Source organism: Bos grunniens, chromosome 14 (assembly GCF_055505025.1).
Source record: "Bos grunniens cultivar Pamir isolate PY7600 chromosome 14, Bosgru_T2T1.0, whole genome shotgun sequence".
Lineage (NCBI taxonomy): Eukaryota > Metazoa > Chordata > Mammalia > Artiodactyla > Bovidae > Bos > Bos grunniens.
Window position 1 is genome coordinate 28,354,126 of NC_141178.1, and position 18,399 is coordinate 28,372,524.

The 18,399-nt window shown below is 39.3% G+C and overlaps 1 long non-coding RNA gene across 5 annotated transcripts in view; it reads right to left on the reverse strand.

Annotated features, from left to right (window-relative positions):
- Positions 1-18,399, reverse strand: part of LOC147359235 (uncharacterized) — a 366,162-nt gene that overhangs the window by 276,132 nt on the left and 71,631 nt on the right. Inside the window, exon 3 of one of the 5 annotated variants that reach the window (XR_015140197.1) lies at positions 10,040-11,906. The exons of the other annotated variants lie outside the window; for them this stretch is intronic. This is a non-coding gene — a long non-coding RNA (uncharacterized LOC147359235). Of the gene's footprint in view, positions 1-10,039; positions 11,907-18,399 lie in introns of those variants that run through there. 5 annotated transcript variants of the gene reach the window in all.

Below are 18,399 nucleotides of genomic sequence, written 5' to 3' on the forward strand. Positions count from 1 at the left end.
CAGATTTCTTTATCACAGTGGTATAAAACTAGCATTCATTGTGAGGAATGGATGCAAGACTATCTTTCAAATAAGGTTTTTGTGTTAAAGAAGTTAATTTTTTTTATCTCGCCTTGTTCCTGATAAAGCTGTTTTCAGGGCAGAATTCCTAACATTACACTAAACAGTTACACCTCCCAAGAGGCAAGTGGCTTCTGAAAAGTATCTTCATTCTTGAGGAAATATGGAGAAAGTTTCCAGAGGAGAATTGATATATTAAATAAATATAGATGTTTTCTGCTAGACTAATTGCAGAAATTAGTGGGGGCGGGTAGTGGCCAGTCTTCTGAATCACAGTGAATTTGCACAGTTGTGTTTGCAGGGTGGAATTCGAGGCCCTACGATTAGAGCTCTGCAAAACATAGCGCTCATGAGCTGTGGGTGACTCACTACACCTTGTGTTAATGGCCTAACTCAGTTATTACCTGGGTAGTTTTAGAGACTGAATCACCAATCTAAAATGTACTGGGGACTCCAAACCACGTCTTAAAAAGACAAATGTCTATAGAAGCACTGCTGCAATATGGATTATTTTTCAGATTGTTGTGTTAGTTGCTCAGTCATGTCCAAGTCTTTGTGATCCCATGCACTGAAGCCTCAGAGAAGGCAATGGCACCGCACTCCAGTACTGTTGCATGGAAAACCCCATGGATGGAGGAGCCTGGTAGGCTGCAGTCCATAGGATCGCTACGAGTATGACTAAGCAACTTCACCTTCACTTTTCACTTTCATGAATTGGAGGAGGAAATGGAAACCCACTCCAGTTTTCTTGCCTGGAGAATCCCAGGGATTGGGGAGCCTGGTGGGATGCCATTCTGCAGTCTATGGGTTCGCACAGAGTCGGACACGACTGTAGTGACTTAGCAGCAGCAGCACTGTAGCCCACCAGGCTCATCTGTCCATGGGATTTTCCAGGCAAGAATACTGGAGTGGGTTGCCATGCCCTTCTCCGGGGGATCTTCCCAACCTAGGGATTGGTGGCTCAGATGGTAAAGCGTCTCTCTACAATGTGGGAGACCTGGGTTCAATCCCTGGGTCAGGAAGATTCCCTGGAGAAGGAAACAGCAACCCACTACAGTACTCTTGGCTAGAAAGTCCCATGGATGGAGGAGCTTGGTCCATGGGGTCGCAAAGAGTCGGGCACGACTAATAGACTTCACTTCTTCACTCCCATATTGCAGACAGATTCTTTACCATCTGAGCTACCAGGGAAGACTTTATTTACCACAAAACTTTATGATGAGATTCAGTTCAGTTCAGTTCAGTCGCTCAGTCCTGTCTGATTCCCTGCCACCCCATGAACTGCAGCACGCCAGGCCTCTCTGTCCATCAACAACTCCCGGAGTTCACCCAGACTCAAGTCCATCGAGTCAGTGATGCCATCCAGCCATCTCATCCTCTGTCATCCCCTTCTCCTCCTGCCCCCAATCCCTCCCAGCATCAGAGTCTTTTCCAATCAGGCAACTCTTCGCATGAGGTGGCCAAAGTACTGGAGTTTCAGCTTTAGCATCATTCCTTCTAAAGAAATCCCAGGGCTGATTTCCCTCAGAATGGACTGGTTGGATCTCCTTGCAGTCCAAGGGACTCTCAAGAGTCTTCTCCAACACCACAGTTCAAAGGCATCAATTCTTCAGTGCTCAGCCTTCTTCACAGTCCAACTCTCACATCCATACATGACCACAGGAAAAACCATAGCCTTGACTAGACAGACCTTTGTTGGCAAAGTAATGTCTCTGCTTTTGAATATGCTATCTAGGTTGGTCATAACTTTCCTTCCAAGGAGTAAGCGTCTTTTAATTTCATGGCTGCAGTCACCATCTGCAGTGATTTTGGAGCCCCAAAAAATGAAGTCTGACACTGTTTCCACTGTTTCCCCATCTATTTCCCATGAAGTGATGGGACCAGATGCCATGATCTTCGTTTTCTGAATGTTGAGCTTTAAGCCAACTTTTTCACTCTCCACTTTCACCTTCATCAAGAGGCTTTTTTGTTCCTCTTCACTTTCTGCCATAAGGGTGGTGTCATCTGCATATCTGAGGTTATTGATATTTCTTCCGGCAATCTTGATTCCAGTTTGTGTTTCTTCCAGTCCAGCGTTTCTCAAGATGTACCCTGCATAGAAGTTAAATAAGCAGGGTGACAATATACAGCCTTGACGTACTCCTTTTCCTATTTGGAACCAGTCTGTTGTTCCTTGTCCAGTTCTAACTGTTGCTTCCTGACTTTCATATAGGTTTCTCAAGAGGCAGGTCAGGTGGTCTGGAATTCCCATCTCTTAAAGAATTTTCCACAGTTGATTGTGATCCACACAGTCAAAGGTTTTGGCATAGTCAATACAGCAGAAATAGATGTTTTTCTGGAACTCTCTTGCTTTTTCCATGATTCAGTGGATGTTGGCAATTTGGTCTCTGGTTCTTTTGCCTTTTCTAAAACCAGCTTGAACATCAGGAAGTTCACGGTTCACATAGTGCTGATGCCTGGCTTGGAGAATTTTGACCATTACTTTACTAGCGTGTGAGATGAGTGCAATTGTGCGGTAGTTTGAGCATTCTTTGGCATTGCCTTTATTTGGGATTGGAATGAAAACTGCCCTTTTTCCAGTCCTGTGGCCACTGCTGAGTTTTCCAAATTTGCTGGCATATTGAGTGCAGCCCTTTCACAGCATCATCTTTCAGGATTTGAAATTAGTAACACTAATTTAGTGTTTCTAAACACTAAACACTGACATTTATCAATAGTAGGACTCCCACAATTACTTAGATTTCTTACTATATCTAGGATTAAACTTGAGACTTTGCACCAGGCCTCAGAAAAAGATGCTGATTCCAGGGTATAATTCTTGTCAAGGCAGTCAAGCAGTGTCACCTCCAGGATGATACACTGTTATCACCGTGGATTATAGACTGCCAGTATGCACAAACTAGCTTGGAAATGGAGTTTTTAGCTTTTTCTTAATTGTGAGCTTTCAATTAGTAAAAACAACAACAACAACAAGCCTGTGTGGCATTCTGTTTACATTTTATTATGTACTAGTATCCATAGACAACAGTCTGTGTTTTCATATTTTAGAGACTATGAACAGCTCACTAAAGCGCAGCCGAGAAGAGCTACCCCATATCGAGGTCAGGGGAAGAAGCCGGGAGGACTAACCCCACGTCCAAGGAGCGGTGGTTGTGTGGGCGCAGGAGGCCCTAGAGGAGCTATCCCACGTTGAAGGTCAGGAAGGGTGGCGGTGAGGAGATACCCCTCATCCAAGGTAAGGAGCAATGGCTGCGCTTTGCTGGAGCAGCTGTGATGAGATACCCCATGCCCAACATAAGAGAAACCCAAGTTAGATGGTAGGTGTTGCAAGAGTGCATCAGAGGGCAAACACACTGAAACCATACTCACAGAAAACTAATCAATCTAATCACACTAGGACCACAGCCTTGTCTAACTCAATGAAATTAAGCCATGCCTGTGGGGCTACCCAAGATGGGCGGGTCATGGTGGAGAGATCTGACAGAATGTGGTCCACTGAAGAAGGGGATGGCAAACCACTTCAGTATTCTTGCCTTGAGAACCCCATGAACAGTATGAAAAGGCAAAATGATAGGATACTGAAAGAGGAACTCCCCAGGTCAGTAGGTGCCAATATGCTACTGGAGATCAGTGGAGAAATAACTCCAGAAAGAATGAAGGGATGGAGCCAAAGCAAAAAGAATACCCAGCTGTGGATGTGACTGGTGATAGAAGCAACATCCGATGCTGTAAAGAGCAGTATTGCATAGGAACCTGGAATGTCAGGTCCATGAATTAAGGCAAATTGGAAGTGGTCAAACAGGAGATGGCAAGAGTGAATGTTGACATTCTAGGAATTGGCGAACTCAAATGGACTGGAATGGGTGAATTTAACTCAGATGACCATTATATCTACTACTGCGGGCAGGAATCCCTCAGAAGAAATGGAGTAAACCTCATGGTCAACAAAAGAGTCCAAAATGCAGTACTTGGATGCAATCTCAAAAACGACAGAATGATCTGTTCGTTTCCAAGGCAACCATTCAATACCACAGTAATCCAAGTCTATGCCCCAACCAGTAATGCTGAAGAAGCTGAAGTTAAACGGTTCTATGAAGACCTACAAGACCTTTTAGAACTAACACCCCAAAAAGATGTCTTTTCATTACAGGGGACTGGAATGCAAAAGTAGGAAGTCAAGAAACACCTGGAGTAACAGGCAAATTTGGCCTTGAAATACAGAATGAAGCAGGGCAAAGACTAATAGAGTTTTGCCAAGAAAATGCACTGGTCATAGCAAACACCCTCTTCCAACAACACAAGAGAAGACTCTACACATGGACATCACCAGATGGTCAACACCGAAATCAGATTGATTATATTCTTTGCAGCCAAAGATGGAAAAGCTCTATACAGTCAACCAAAACAAGACCAGGAGCTGACTACAGCTCAGATCGTAAACTCCTTATTGCCAAATTCAGACTTAAATTGAAGAAAGTAGGGAAAACCACTAGACCATTCAGGTATGACCTAAATCAAATCCCTTATGATTATACAGTGGAAGTGAGAAATAGATTTAAGGGCCTAGATCTGATAGATAGAGTGCCTGATGAACTATGGAATGAGGTTCGTGATATTGTACAGGAGACAGGGATCAAGACCATCCCCATGGAAAGGAAATGCAAAAAAGCAAAATGGCTGTCTGGGGAGGCCTTACAAATAGCTGTGAAAAGAAGAGAAGCGAAAAGCAAAGGAGAAAAGGAAAGATATAAGCATCTGAATGCAGAGTTCCAAAGAATAGCAAGAAGAGATAAGAAAGCCTTTCTCAGCGATCAATGCAAAGAAATAGAGGAAAACAACAGAATGGGAAAGACTAGAGATCTCTTCAAGAAAATTAGAGATACCAAGGGAACATCTCATGCAAAGATGGGCTCAATAAAGGACAGAAATGGTATGGACCTAACAGAAGCAGAAGATATTAAGAAGAGGTGGCAAGAATACACAGAAGAACTGTACAAAAAAGATCTTCATGACCTAGATAATGATGATGGTGTGATCACTGACCTAGAGCCAGACATCCTGGAATGTGAAGTCAAGTGGGCCTTAGAAAGCATCACTATGAACAAAGCTAGTGGAGGTGCTGGAATTCCAGTTGAGCTATTCCAAATCCTGAAAGATGATGCTGTGAAAGTGTTGCACTCAATATGCCAGCAAATTTGGAAATCTCAGCAGTGGCCACAGGACTGGAAAAAGGGCAGTTTTCATTCCAATCCCAAAGAAAGGCAATGCCAAAGAATGCTCAAACCACTGCACAATTGCACTCTTCTCACATGTTAGTAAAGTAATGCTCAAAATTCTCCAAGCCAGGCTTCAGCAATATGTGAACCGTGAACTTCCTGATGTTCAAGGTGGTTGTAGAAAAGGCAGAGGAACCAGAGATCAAATTGCCAACATTCTATGGATCATGGAAAAAGCAAGAGAGTTCCAGAAAAACATCTATTTCTGCTGTATTGACTATGCCAAAGCCTTTGACTGTGTGGATCACAATCAACTGTGGAAAATTCTGAAAGAGATGGGAATACCAGACCACCTCACCTGCCTCTTGAGAAACCTATATGAAAGTCAGGAAGCAACAGTTAGAACTGGACATGGAACAACAGACTGGTTCCAAATAGGAAAAGGAGTACATCAAGGCTGTATATTGTCACCCTGCTTATTTAACTTCTATGCAGGGTACATCATGAGAAACTCTGGACTGGAAGAAACACAAGCTGGAATCAAGATTGCTGGGAGAAATATCAATAACCTCAGATATGCAGATGACACCACCCTTATGGCAGAAAGTGAAGAGGAACTCAAAAGCCTCTTGATGAAAGTGAAAGAGGAGTGAAAAAGTTGGCTTAAAGCTCAAGATTCAGTGCTGGGAGCCACCATGGGAGATCCCACCCATGACAAAGGTCATGCGGAAGAGACCTGACAGGCAAAGGCAGATCAGGCCTCAAGGGACCCCCTGAATCTGCTGCAGCATCTACCCCAAACCCAGAATCTGTCTGTCTTACTATTTTTTGCCTTTCACCAACTCTTTTGACATTAACAGGGGGCTATCCTCGATCACCTTTCTCTGGAAAAAATCAACTTAGGGCTTTAGTTAATAAGTCTCCTGAACATGAAAGGAATATTTCTATTTTAACCCCTCTGTTGGCATTCTAGCTTGCCTGACAGGCTTATCCATACTCTTGCAATTAACACACATGATTGTTCACAACTCCCCAACCTTGAAAGGCATGGGAAGCCAAAACATTCTAAAAGTCCTAATGAGCATAGAGTCCTTTAAGGGATGAAAAATTATTAGACTAGATAGTACTGGTAAAGGGCTTCATTGTTGGGCCAATGCTTGCTGCCAAGTTCCCATATCCCTTATCCATTGTGCACCTGGGGGTGCATTAGTTAACACAGAATGTAAGAAAAACAAGTAGCAGCCTTGGAATTAACCAAATCAGACCTTTGAGCTAATTGGTTCTTTCTTTGTTGTAACTTTGCTCTGTGAGAATGTAACTCTGATTAGCACTTTCTCAGGTTGACATAGATTAGAAATAAAAAGAAAAAACACTTCAAGGGAAAATAAGTTTTCTGGTTGAGCAGCCTTTATCAAAAAAGGGTCATAAAATATCTACAGGCCACCAAGGCCAAAAGATATGTACACAACATTGTTTATGGGAAAGGTATGTATAAAAAATCCTGGTTTTGATAAAGACAAAACAGATGTAATGTTTGGGCTGACTCTGTATGACTTTGCATCTTTCATTTCTCTCTATGTACAAGTCAAGGTATAAAAGTTCCTTTTGAAAATAAAGTTATGGGCCTCGCTTACCGAAGCTTGGCCTCCCCGTGTCGTTCTTTTTTTTTCCTTTTCCCTCCTTTTCTCTCTCTGTTCTTCCTTCAGGATGACTCCTTGGGGCACAGGGGCTCTCTGAGTTCACTTTTTTGCATGGGCTTCTAAGATCCGATCAGGAAGGTGCCCTGCATCTTCACTAGGGAGAGGGCGTCTTGCGTCCTCACCCCACCAAGAAGGCGTCTGTGGCCTCCGTGAACAGAGCAAGTTCCATGCCAGGAGCTTTATTGGCTTTCTGTGTTTATCAAGGAAGATCAAGCCCTGCTCTCCGCTTTTCTATCTTTATTGCCTAGGCCATCATCCTGAGGGTACTCCTGGATCCTGCTGGGGCTGGACCCCGGTAATTCAGAAAACGAAGATCATGGCATCCGGTCCCATCACTTCATGGGAAATAGATGGGGAAACAGTGGAAACAGTGTCAGGCTTTATTTTGGGGGGCTCCAAAATCACTGCAGATGGTGACTGGAGCCATGAAATTAAGACGCTTACTCCTTGGAAGGAAAGTTATGTCCAACCTAGATAGCATATTCAAAAGCAGAGACATTACTTTGCCAACAAAGGTCTGTCTAGTCAAGGCTATGGTTTTTCCTGTGGCTATGTATGGATGTGAGAATTGGACTGTGAATAAGGCTGAGCACCGAAGAATTGATGCTTTTGAACTGTGATGTTGGAGAAGACTCTTGAGAGTCCCTTGGACTGCAAGGAGATCCAACCAGGCCATTCTGAAGGAGATCAGCCCTGGGATTTCTTTAGAAGGAATGATGCTAAAGCTGAAACTCCAGTACTTTGGCCACCTCATGCGAAGAGTTGCCTGATTGGAAAAGACTCTGGTGCTGGGAGGGATTGGGGGCAGGAGGAGAAGGGGACGACAGAAGATGAGATGGCTGGATGGCATCACTGACTCAATGGACGTGGGTCTGAGTGAACTCCGGGAGTTGGTGATGGACTGGGAGACTTGGCATGCTGCGATTCACGGGGTCGCAAAGAGTCGGACATGACCGAGCAACTGAACTGAACTGAACAATAGTGAAAGTGTTGGTCACTCAGTCATGTCCACACACTTTGTGACCCCATGGACTGTAGCCCGTCAGGCTCCTCTGTCCATGGAATTCTCAAGGCAAGAATATGGAGTGGGTTAGCCATTCTCTTCTCTAGGGGATTGTACCAAATCGAGGACCAAACTCTGATCTCCAGGTTATACATGAATGTTATTCAAATAAACATTCACAAACCTGGAAGAAAAATAATTTGGGAAAAGACATTTTTTTTCAAAGCTATAGAATTCTCTATTTGAAAGTGCTCGGTTTTAAAGGAGCATCAAATTGTTTTGTTAAGTGAGTTTTCACATTATTTGATAAAAAATATTTAATTTCATTATTTAAAAAATCTGTATTAAACTATAAAGACGGGTGATAGAGACACACAAGAATTTCACAGAAGGAGAAATACAAATGGCAAAATATTGAAGATATTCTTCACCTCATTAATAATCAGGAAAATGAAAACTATAGTGAAACAACATTTACAAGTGCTAAGTAGACCAAAGCCAAAGTATACGCAAAGAAACGGGAAAGCATAAGTGCCGGGGCCCAGCCCCGGTGGATCCAGGGAATTCGAAGCGCGGATGGCATCGGCGAGGATCAGGAAACAATTGCTTAATTAAACGTTAATTAAGGATATAAAGAGTAATAGAATAAGGATAGCTCAGTGAGGAAATTCAGTGGAGAAAGGAGGCTGAATAATTCAGCCAGGAGGTAAGAGAAAGAACGACATGGGGAGACCAAGTTTTGGTGAACAAGGCCCGCACTTTATTTTCCAAAGTAGTTTTTATACCTTAAGTTATGCATAGAGGATAATGGGGGTAGGGGTAGAGTCATGCAGTAAGCCAGGCTTTCTTTCTGCAAACTTATCATATATAAAAGTTTAGGTGATTTGCATCGTCTTCTGGCCCGGAGGCCTGTTGACGTTTTAAGAAACTTATTTTTCTCTAAAGGTGATTATTCTAAAGTCAGGTGCCACCCTCCAAAAGCATTAGATAAAGTTGCATTCCTATAGGGCAAAGGTGTGGTGGGCTATAACAAGAAAAAGAATTAACTTAAGGGTCCAAGATTACAAACATTAAAGCTACTACTTACACCAATTATATTAATCAATGCACTGCCAGGGACACAGCAGGTAAGGGATATGGAAACTTAGCAGCAAACATTGGCCCAACAAGTGAAAAACCCTTCACCAATACAATTTCTAATCAATCTTTTAACTGCTCAAAGGAATCTGTATTTAGACAGTTTAGAACATCTCACGTCTCTCACAGTTGGGAGGCTCTGAACAATCACATGTGGCTGGAAAAACCTATTCAGGCAGGCTAGAGGACTTTCAAAGGAGTTTGTAGGTTGAAACACTATCACACCCAGGAACTATTAACTGGAGCTGTAAGTTAACTCTTGAGAGAGGTAGTGGGGGACAGCCCCCCATAAAGTCAGAGGTGTAGGTGAGAGCACAAAGCAGAAAGTAGGCAGACTCTGGTTTTGGGGGTAGATGCTCGAGAATTTCCAGGGGGACTCCTGAGGCTCGATCCCGTCTTTGTGTATGCCAAGCCTCCTTCCTCATGACCTTTGCCATGGGCGGAGTTCCTCACGCTGGCTCCCTGGCACATAAACTTCAAGCTTAGATGGTAGAGTGTGACTGGCATAACCATCTTGGGAAATAATTTGAACTTGTCTGATAAAATTAAATACTTGACACAGTTACATTCACAGTTACATAATGTAGAAAGATATTTTTTTATATTCATATTTACATTCATAGTCAAATAAAGTAGAAAAATATTTTTACATTCATCAAGTAATAGGTAGGTGGTTCATGGTATCATTATTTGTACTACAAAAAGTAAAACATTCACAGCATTAACAGGAAAATTGAGAAAATATGGAATTGAACACAAAAATGGATGGGACAAAACTCCTCTAATTAAAAAAAAATCTTTAAAAAAGAGTAGAAGGGACAAAAAATGTCACATAATTTTTATAAAGTTCAAAACCAAATGTAAGCTATATTTTTCCTGAATATATATATATATATATATATATATATAGCAATGCTCTAAAAAAGAGTGATGAAAAGACAGATGAAAACATTAAAATCAGAAGAGAAGTTATTTCTAGGGGCAGCTAGAATGATGAGTTGGTAAGAATGAATTGGTGTATATTTACTTTTGGCTTCTGGGATCATTTTTATACTTTGAACATATTAATTATCATATAAATGAAGAAATTCTGTAAAAATATGACCTAGTCTTGATTTTCTATCAAATATGTCCTCAAAAAATTATAAAGCTTTTATTTTACGATGCTCAACACAAATTCCTATGCCTAATCATACCTGTGATACAAAAATAAAAAAACTGGGTCCTCTCATACCATACTCAAGAATATTTGAAAAATGAAATTTCTTAATTATTTTTTAAAAAGAAATTCTTTGTGCTCTTGATATTGTTATCACTATTTCACTGCCAGCCAATAAATTTTGGCGAATGCTGTAGATCATACACTGAAAATGCTGAAAACTTGAGAATCTTTGCAACATTAACAGCCACTGTTAAAGATGTGGGTACTTTCTTATGACCTAGCACTTTTCCATAAAATGTATAATGGCATCTGTTTTGCATTTTGGAACTAATTCTGTTTTCTTGTCTTTGCTTTTGTATCATAAGTACAGATGTTACTATATAGTTTTGCCAGCTTATCTAATGGGGTGTTAAATATGAATCCAAACTCTTAAAAAGTCCCTTTGTCAAAAGTTTTACAAAATAATAAATCTTCCTTGTATTTGCCTATCAAAAATGTTATATCAAATAAGTAAATGGAGAACTTTGCAACATTCATAGTTCATTAGTTTAATTGAAAACATTTCGCATATTCTTAGCATTTGTTAAATCAACTGCATTAGATACACAGCAGTTTTCACCTTAAGAAGTGTTATTGATAAGAAAACAAGGAGCTTTTTGATCTTATTATGCCCTTCTCTTTCACATGTTATTCAGTAAAATAAACACATGAAGTGTATATACAGAACATGAAAGGTCTAGAGAACACAGTTTTGAAAACTGCTATATAACCTTAGGGCTTCCTTGGTGGTTCAGATGGTAAAGAATCTACCTGCAATGCAGGAGACCTGGGCTTGATCCCTGGGCTGGGAAGATCCCCTGGAGGAGGGAATGGCTACACACTCCAATATTTTCGCCTGGAGAATTCCATGGACAGAGGAGCCTGGCATGCTATGGGTTCACAAAGAGTCAGAGATGATTGAGTGACTAACAGGTTCACTTCACTTAACTTCTTACAACCTTAAGTCATGGAAAATATTGATAATTTTCTAGGAAAAAGCAAAGAGTTAACTTCTAAAACATTTCATATTCATCATAATTCCTGTCTTTCACAGTTTAATTACAGATTTAATGTTTTAAACATAATGAAAATATAATGCAAGACATTATTCTGCCTAAAAGAGTTACATTTTAAATTTTTCCCCACAAAGTCACGAGCAAGGCAAAGCTAACCCACATCCCAAAGTTGTAAGTAGGACACTTGTGTAGTTTATTCCATTATAGTACTTGGAGAGAGAAATCTATTGCTGCATGAGAAACCACATCAAATCTAGTGACGTAAAACATTATCTCACAGTTCTATAGCTCAGGAATCTATGGCTTTTCTGGGTATTTTGCTTCAGAGTTTCTTGGGTACAGAAATCAAAGTGTCAACCATGCTGTAGTCATCTTGAGGGTCAATGAGGAAAGAATCACTCACACACACTCACACTCACACACACTCTGGTTTGTAAGATTCTGTTCCTCATGGGCAGTTGAATGAGGAATTGCAGTTCCTTGCTAGCTGCTGGTTGAAGTTAAGCCTCAGTCTCCTGTCGTATATACATCCCTGTGGAGAAGTTCACAACCTGGCAGCTTGTTTCACCAGAGCTAGCAAGTAAGAAGGCAAGAGACAGTGTAAGCAAGATAGAAGGCAGCCTTTATAACCTGACTTTGGAACTGACAGCCATCATTTTTGCCATATTCTACTCAGTGGAATCAAGTAATTAGTTTTAGCCCACATACAAGGGGAGTGAAATTTTATAGTGAATACCAGGAAGTGGGATAGTGGGAAACCTCAGAATTTTAATGGCCTCAGAATAACACACTTATTTCTGAATTTTCATCTACATCTCAGGTTTCAAAACATGAATACTAATTTCATAATCTTAACCATAGTAGAAAGATGGATAAATTTTTACAACAGTTTAAGAAGTTGTAAATAATATTGAAATACGTGTTTGGTTAATTAACTTTTTAAAAGCTAAAGCCAAAAGTTAATAGGAGATTTAGGTTGAATATTAAGATGTGTCATGTATGTCAAGTTGTTTTGTTGTTACTGACATTATATTATAATTTAAAAGTATCCAAGTCATATTCCTGATTTTAGGTGAAATGTTGGCCATTAAACATGACATCTGATTTAGTTTTTGGTAGACAGCATTGACACAACAAAGAAAATTTCAATTTATTTTTTATATTTTTAAAGTCCTTATATTACATTTGTATTTTGAACTGTCCCACATGCATTTTGTTTACATGCAAAAATAATAACATTTCTATAGTTTATGATGTGATAAATTATATCAAGGGATGTTTTTGATGTTGCACCATCCTTGAATTCCTGGATATACACACTTCCAAGAGAAACGGTGGAAAATATTTCAGGTGCATAATTAAAACATGTGCAGTATATATCTCATGTTCTATTGATCTGAACATTTATTCCTTCACCAATACAACTCTGTCTTCATTACTGTAGATTAAAATTATCTTGAAAATACTTAAGTGTAAGTCCCTCTACTTTGTTCTTTTTCAAAATTGTTTTGGATAATGTAGGTCATATGAATTTATGCATACATTTTAGACCATGCTTCTTTAATTCTAGGAAAATAAACAAACCTTTGATATTTTTGTTTGGAATGCATTACATCTTCACATCAGTTTAGGAATAGATTTCATCTTAATAATTTTTGTGTCTTTTGGTCAATGAACACAATAAATTTCTCTGGTTATTTAATTTCTCTCAGAAATATTTTAAATTTTTCAGTGTATAGGTCTGACACATATCTTGTTCATTTTTTCTAAGTATTTTGTGAATGCATGATTTACTTTTGGATACCTTGTAAATTATATTGTTTATAATGTCAAATCCTTATGTTTGTTGATAATATGAGAAAAAATTAATGTTAAATTGGTCCTTATTTCCCAAATTTGCTATCTCCATGAATTAGTAGTAGTTGTTTTAAGTAGATTCCTTATTATATTTCTCCCTGGCTTATTATGTCCTCTATTAACACAGATAGTTTTATTTCTTTTTCAAATCTCTTAAACAAGTTTTATTATAACCTGTTTCTTGGTAATAGAATAACAGGAGAAAAAATGCACAGCTCTCATTTACCTTTAATTATGTGGAGATATTTGACACCTACCAATAAGAATCTCTGAATTATGAATGACCAGATTGACTTAGGATAATCTTTGTATATCTTATATTTCCCTTTTCCTCCATATATATATATATATATATATATATATATAATTTTGAGAGAGATAGAGAGAGAGAGAGAGAGAAAGGGCAATTTCTTCCAGTTTTCTTTTAGGGTTAAAAAAATCCCTTATACTCTAATCCAATCATCTATTTTTAACACTGCTGCTGCTGTTGCTGCTGCTGAGTTGCTTCAGTCATGTCCGAATCTGTGTGACCCCACAGACGGCAGCCCACCAGGCTCCCCCATCCCTGGAATTCTCCAGGCAAGAACACTGGAGTGGGTTGCCATTTCCTTCTCCAATGCATGAAAGTGAAAAGTGAAAGTGAAGTCATTCAGTCATGTTCGACTCCCAGCGACCCCATGGAGTGCAGGCTCCTCCGTCCACTAGCTTTTATTAATTAACTGCATACTGGTCTGTGTGCTTGCGTGATATATGCAATCATGTGGTTAAAACATAAAAGTGTCTAAGTAACATCCAAAGTCAGATGACTTTTCTTAGGGCTGGCCTCCTTCTACAAAGAATTTTTGTGCTAGTAGAATTCCTTGTATTATCCCATATAGTCCCTAAAATGATTTCTCCCCCAAATTGGTTCTTGCTATTGTGGCAATATTCAAAATGTCCCCTTGGTTTAACCAAATTCTCCAGAATTGGAAATAAGGAGGACTTGCATAACAGTCTAAAAATTTCCAGCTCACATATCTTATCACCAGCACTGGAACTGATTGGGAAATTATCTTTCATCTTTAAGATTCAATTTGTTTGCTTGTATAAGCAAAGATGTAGTAAGCATACAACAATCTATCTCTCCTACTTACTACATCTAAAAACTGTACAAAACACAGAAAGTAACTATGGAAGATATCTAAAAGGTAAAGAAAAGAGATGGATTTGAGAGGGTAGTTAAGCCTGGAGATGCAACATGTAAGGGGGATAAATTTCCTAAATTTTCTGTCTTCACTCTTGAAGATTGGATCCCAAACTTGATAACCTCAGTTAAAAACTTTTGCCACAGGGGTGGTGGCATAGTCAGCTAAAGCTTAAAAAGATAAATTAAAACCAGCATTAGGGCCAAAGGATCAGGGAAAAATCTTCAACCCGAGATTATGGAAATCCTAGAGAGACGAGAGCTGGAAGATATCTCCTATTTCTATAAATGAGCATGGAAACCTGCACATGTTCTGGGCTTATCTCTGTGCTGAAGTATAAAAAGGACAGACCCAAAGAAGTATAGCTACAGAACTAAACTTCTGTTTACATTTCTACCAAACTTTTGTACAGTTTGGGAAGACCCAAAAAGTACAGCAAAGACTTTGAGAAATGGGCTAAGATTTAAGCAAGTGACCCAAATTCAGACTTATTCCTGAATATCATATGTGAGGAAAAGACTCAAAACAGCTGAACAAAGGTTTTGACAGCTGAAAAAACATTGGGATTACGGACTACAGAAGGCAAGACATAATTTGTCATCTGAACCTAACTGGAGCGAAGCCCTGTTAAAACAAATATGTCTATCAAGAGAAGACTCTTGACAAGCTAAACCTCATGGGCCAAGTCTAACTCCCTGCCAGTCTGGTTAAAAAAAGAGAGACAGAAAGAAAAAAAAAAAAGCTTTATTGCACCATATTCACACATGTGTGACTATCATCTATCATGTCACTTGAGTCTTAGAAGGAGAGGAGAAAAAGACCGTGGAGACAAATATACATAAAGAAATAATGGTTTAGTATTTCCCAAATTTGGTGAACTATCTGAACATTTACAGATTCAAGAAGTTAATTTAACCCAAAACAGATTGAGTTTAAAGAAAAACATGTCCAAATACATGGTAATCAAACTGATTAAAACAAAGATAATTAAAAACCTAGAAAGATGCTAGAGAAAAATTACATGTTACATACAAGGACTAAAATTACATATAAGGAATAACCTTTTGAATACTATGGACTTTTCATCAGAAATCATGGAAGCCAGAAAGCAGGGCAATATCATCTCTAAAGCAGCAAAAGGAAAAAAAAAAAAAAAACAACCCCACCAGCCCAGAAAAATTAATTCTCAGATGAAAGGAAATTCAAAGAATGTGTCACCATCAGACCTGCTCTAAAAGAAATATTTTTGATATGAAGGAAATGATACCACAGGGAAAGTCTGAAATTCAAGTAAGAGGAAGAGCAAGAGAAATGTGAAGTCTGAGTAAATGTAGAAGAATATCTTTCTCCTCTTAAGTTTAAAAATCTTACTTTTGAAAGCAAAGTGGTTTTTAGTTTGTAGATACATGTGTCAAATATGCAAAGTGGGAGTAAAAGAATATGGTTATGAGACTTCAACATTTTAGTTGAAGTGGCAAAAATTAATTTAAATGATGAAAACAAAAACACTATCATCTAATGTGTTTTCAAGTAAGTAGATATAATACCCTGGGTGATATTAGCAAATGGAGTGTGGCAAAGTACCTAATTCTGTAGAATTTATGCATTTTTTCTAGAAATTGTAATATATTAATACTAGTAGACTACACAGTCTTGAGGATATAATCTCCCTGAAGCAAAATAAACTAATAGATGATAGAGAAATAAAAATGCAATACTAAAATATATACAACTGATAAAAAGAAATATGGAAACAAAAATAGGTCAAATCAAAAATAATAAAATGATAGAAGTAAATCAAATTACCTCAATAATCATATCATATGTACTCATACTTACCTGAATGGGAGAAAAAAAAAAAAGACCTAAGTGTATGCTATCTGTAAGAAATCTCTTAAGTAAAAGAAGACATAGATAGGTTAGAAGTGAGAGGTTGGAAACAGGTAACCATGAAACACTAATCAATTGCATCCTGGGAAGAGTAATGCCTCTACCAAGATGCGGTAACAAGGCCCAGATTTAATCTCCTTCTTGGAAAAATAAATACAGAAAAAAATGCCTGAAACAATGGTTTTCAAGACACTGGATATCAGGCAACAAAGAATAGCATTCCCTCAGATAAGGGAAAAAAAAAATGAGCTGAGTCCTATGGTTTCCCCAGTACTTTACTTAGGCTGCTACAAAAAAAATACCACAGACTGGGTGGTTTAAACAACAGAAATTTCTCATAGTTCTTGAGGCTGTGAAGTCTAAGATCAGGTGCTGGCCGGTTTTATTTTTGACGAGGACTCTCTCCCTGGCTGGCAGACAGCCACCTTCTATTGTGCTCTTGCATGGTAAGAGTCAGAAAGCTACAGTATCTGTTCCCTTTCTTAAAAGGGCACCAGCTATTTCAGATTAGAGCTGGGAGAAATATCAATAACCTCAGATATGCAGATGATACTACTCTTACGCAAAAGTGAAGAGGAACTAAAGAGGCTCTTGATGAAGGTGAAAGAGGAGTTAAAAAGCTGGCTTAAAACTCAGGATTCAAAAAATGACTATCATGGCATCTGGTCCCAATACGTCATGGCATCTGGTCCCAATACTTCATGGCATATGGATAGGGAAAAAATGGAAACAGTGACAGACTTGATTTTGGGGGGCTCAAGAATCACTGTGGATGGTGACTGCAGGCATGAAATTAAAAGACGCTTGCTCCTTGGGAAAAACCCTATGACAAACCTAGACAGAGTATTAAAAATCAGAGACATCTCTTTGCAAACAAAGGTTCATATAATCAGATCCATTGTTTTCCCAGTAGTCATGCATGGATGTGAGAGTTGGACCATAAAGAAAGCTGAGCAGCTAAGAATTGATACTTCTGAACTGTGGTGTTGGACAAGACGCTTGTGAATCCCTTGGACTGCAAGGAGATCAAACCAGTACCCTAAAGTAAATCAGTCCTGAGTATTCATTGGAAGGACTGACGCTGAAGTTGAGGCTCCAATATTTTGGCCACCTGATATGAAGCCATGAAATTAAAAGACACTTACTCCTTGGAAGAAAAGTTATGGTCAACCTAGACAGCATATTGAAAAGCAGAGACACTAGTTTGCCAACAAAGATCCGTCTAGTCAAGGCTATGGTTTTTCCAGTGGTCATATATGGATGTGAGAATTGGACTGTGAAGAAAGCTGAGAGCCAAAGAATTGATGCTTTTGAACTGTGGTGTTGGAGAAGACTCTTGAGAGTCCCTTGGACTGAAAGGAGATCCAACCAGTCCATTCTGAAGGAGATCAGCCCTGGTGTTCCTTGGAAGGAATGATGCTAAAGCTGAAACTCCAGTACTTTGGCCACCTTATGTGAAGAATTGACTGATTGGAAAAGACTCTGATTCTGTGATGGATTGGAGGCAGGAGGAAAAGGGGATGACAGAGGATGAGATGGTTGGATGGCATCACCAACTCGATGGATATGAGTTTGAGTGAACTCCGGGAGATGGTGATGGACAGGGAGGCCTGGTGTGCTGCGATTCATGCGGTCGCAAAGAGTTGGACACGACTGAGCGACTGAAATGAACTGAACTGATATAAAGAACTGACTCATTGGAAAAGACCATGATACTGTGAAAGACTGAAGGCAGGAGCAGAAGGGGACAACAGAGGATGAGATGGTTGGATCACATCATAGATTCAATAAACATGAATTTGAGCAAACTCTGGGAGATAGTGAAGGACAAGGAAGCCTGGTATGCTGCAGTCCATGTGGTCACAAAGAGTCAAACATGACTTAGTAACTAAACAAGAACTTATGACCTCATTTAATCTTTATCACCTCCTGCTGAGTCCTAAGTCTTATCTTTAACCACAATAATACTAGGAGTTAGGGCTTCAATATATGAATTTTGGGGGAACACAAACATTCAGTCCATTACAGGCCTGCAGACCATTACAGAGACTGCAGACCATAACAGGGAGAAGAAGCCTACATGAAGTCTGGCAGTTAAGCAGATGGAGATGAGAGTTTGGCAAGATCAATATAAC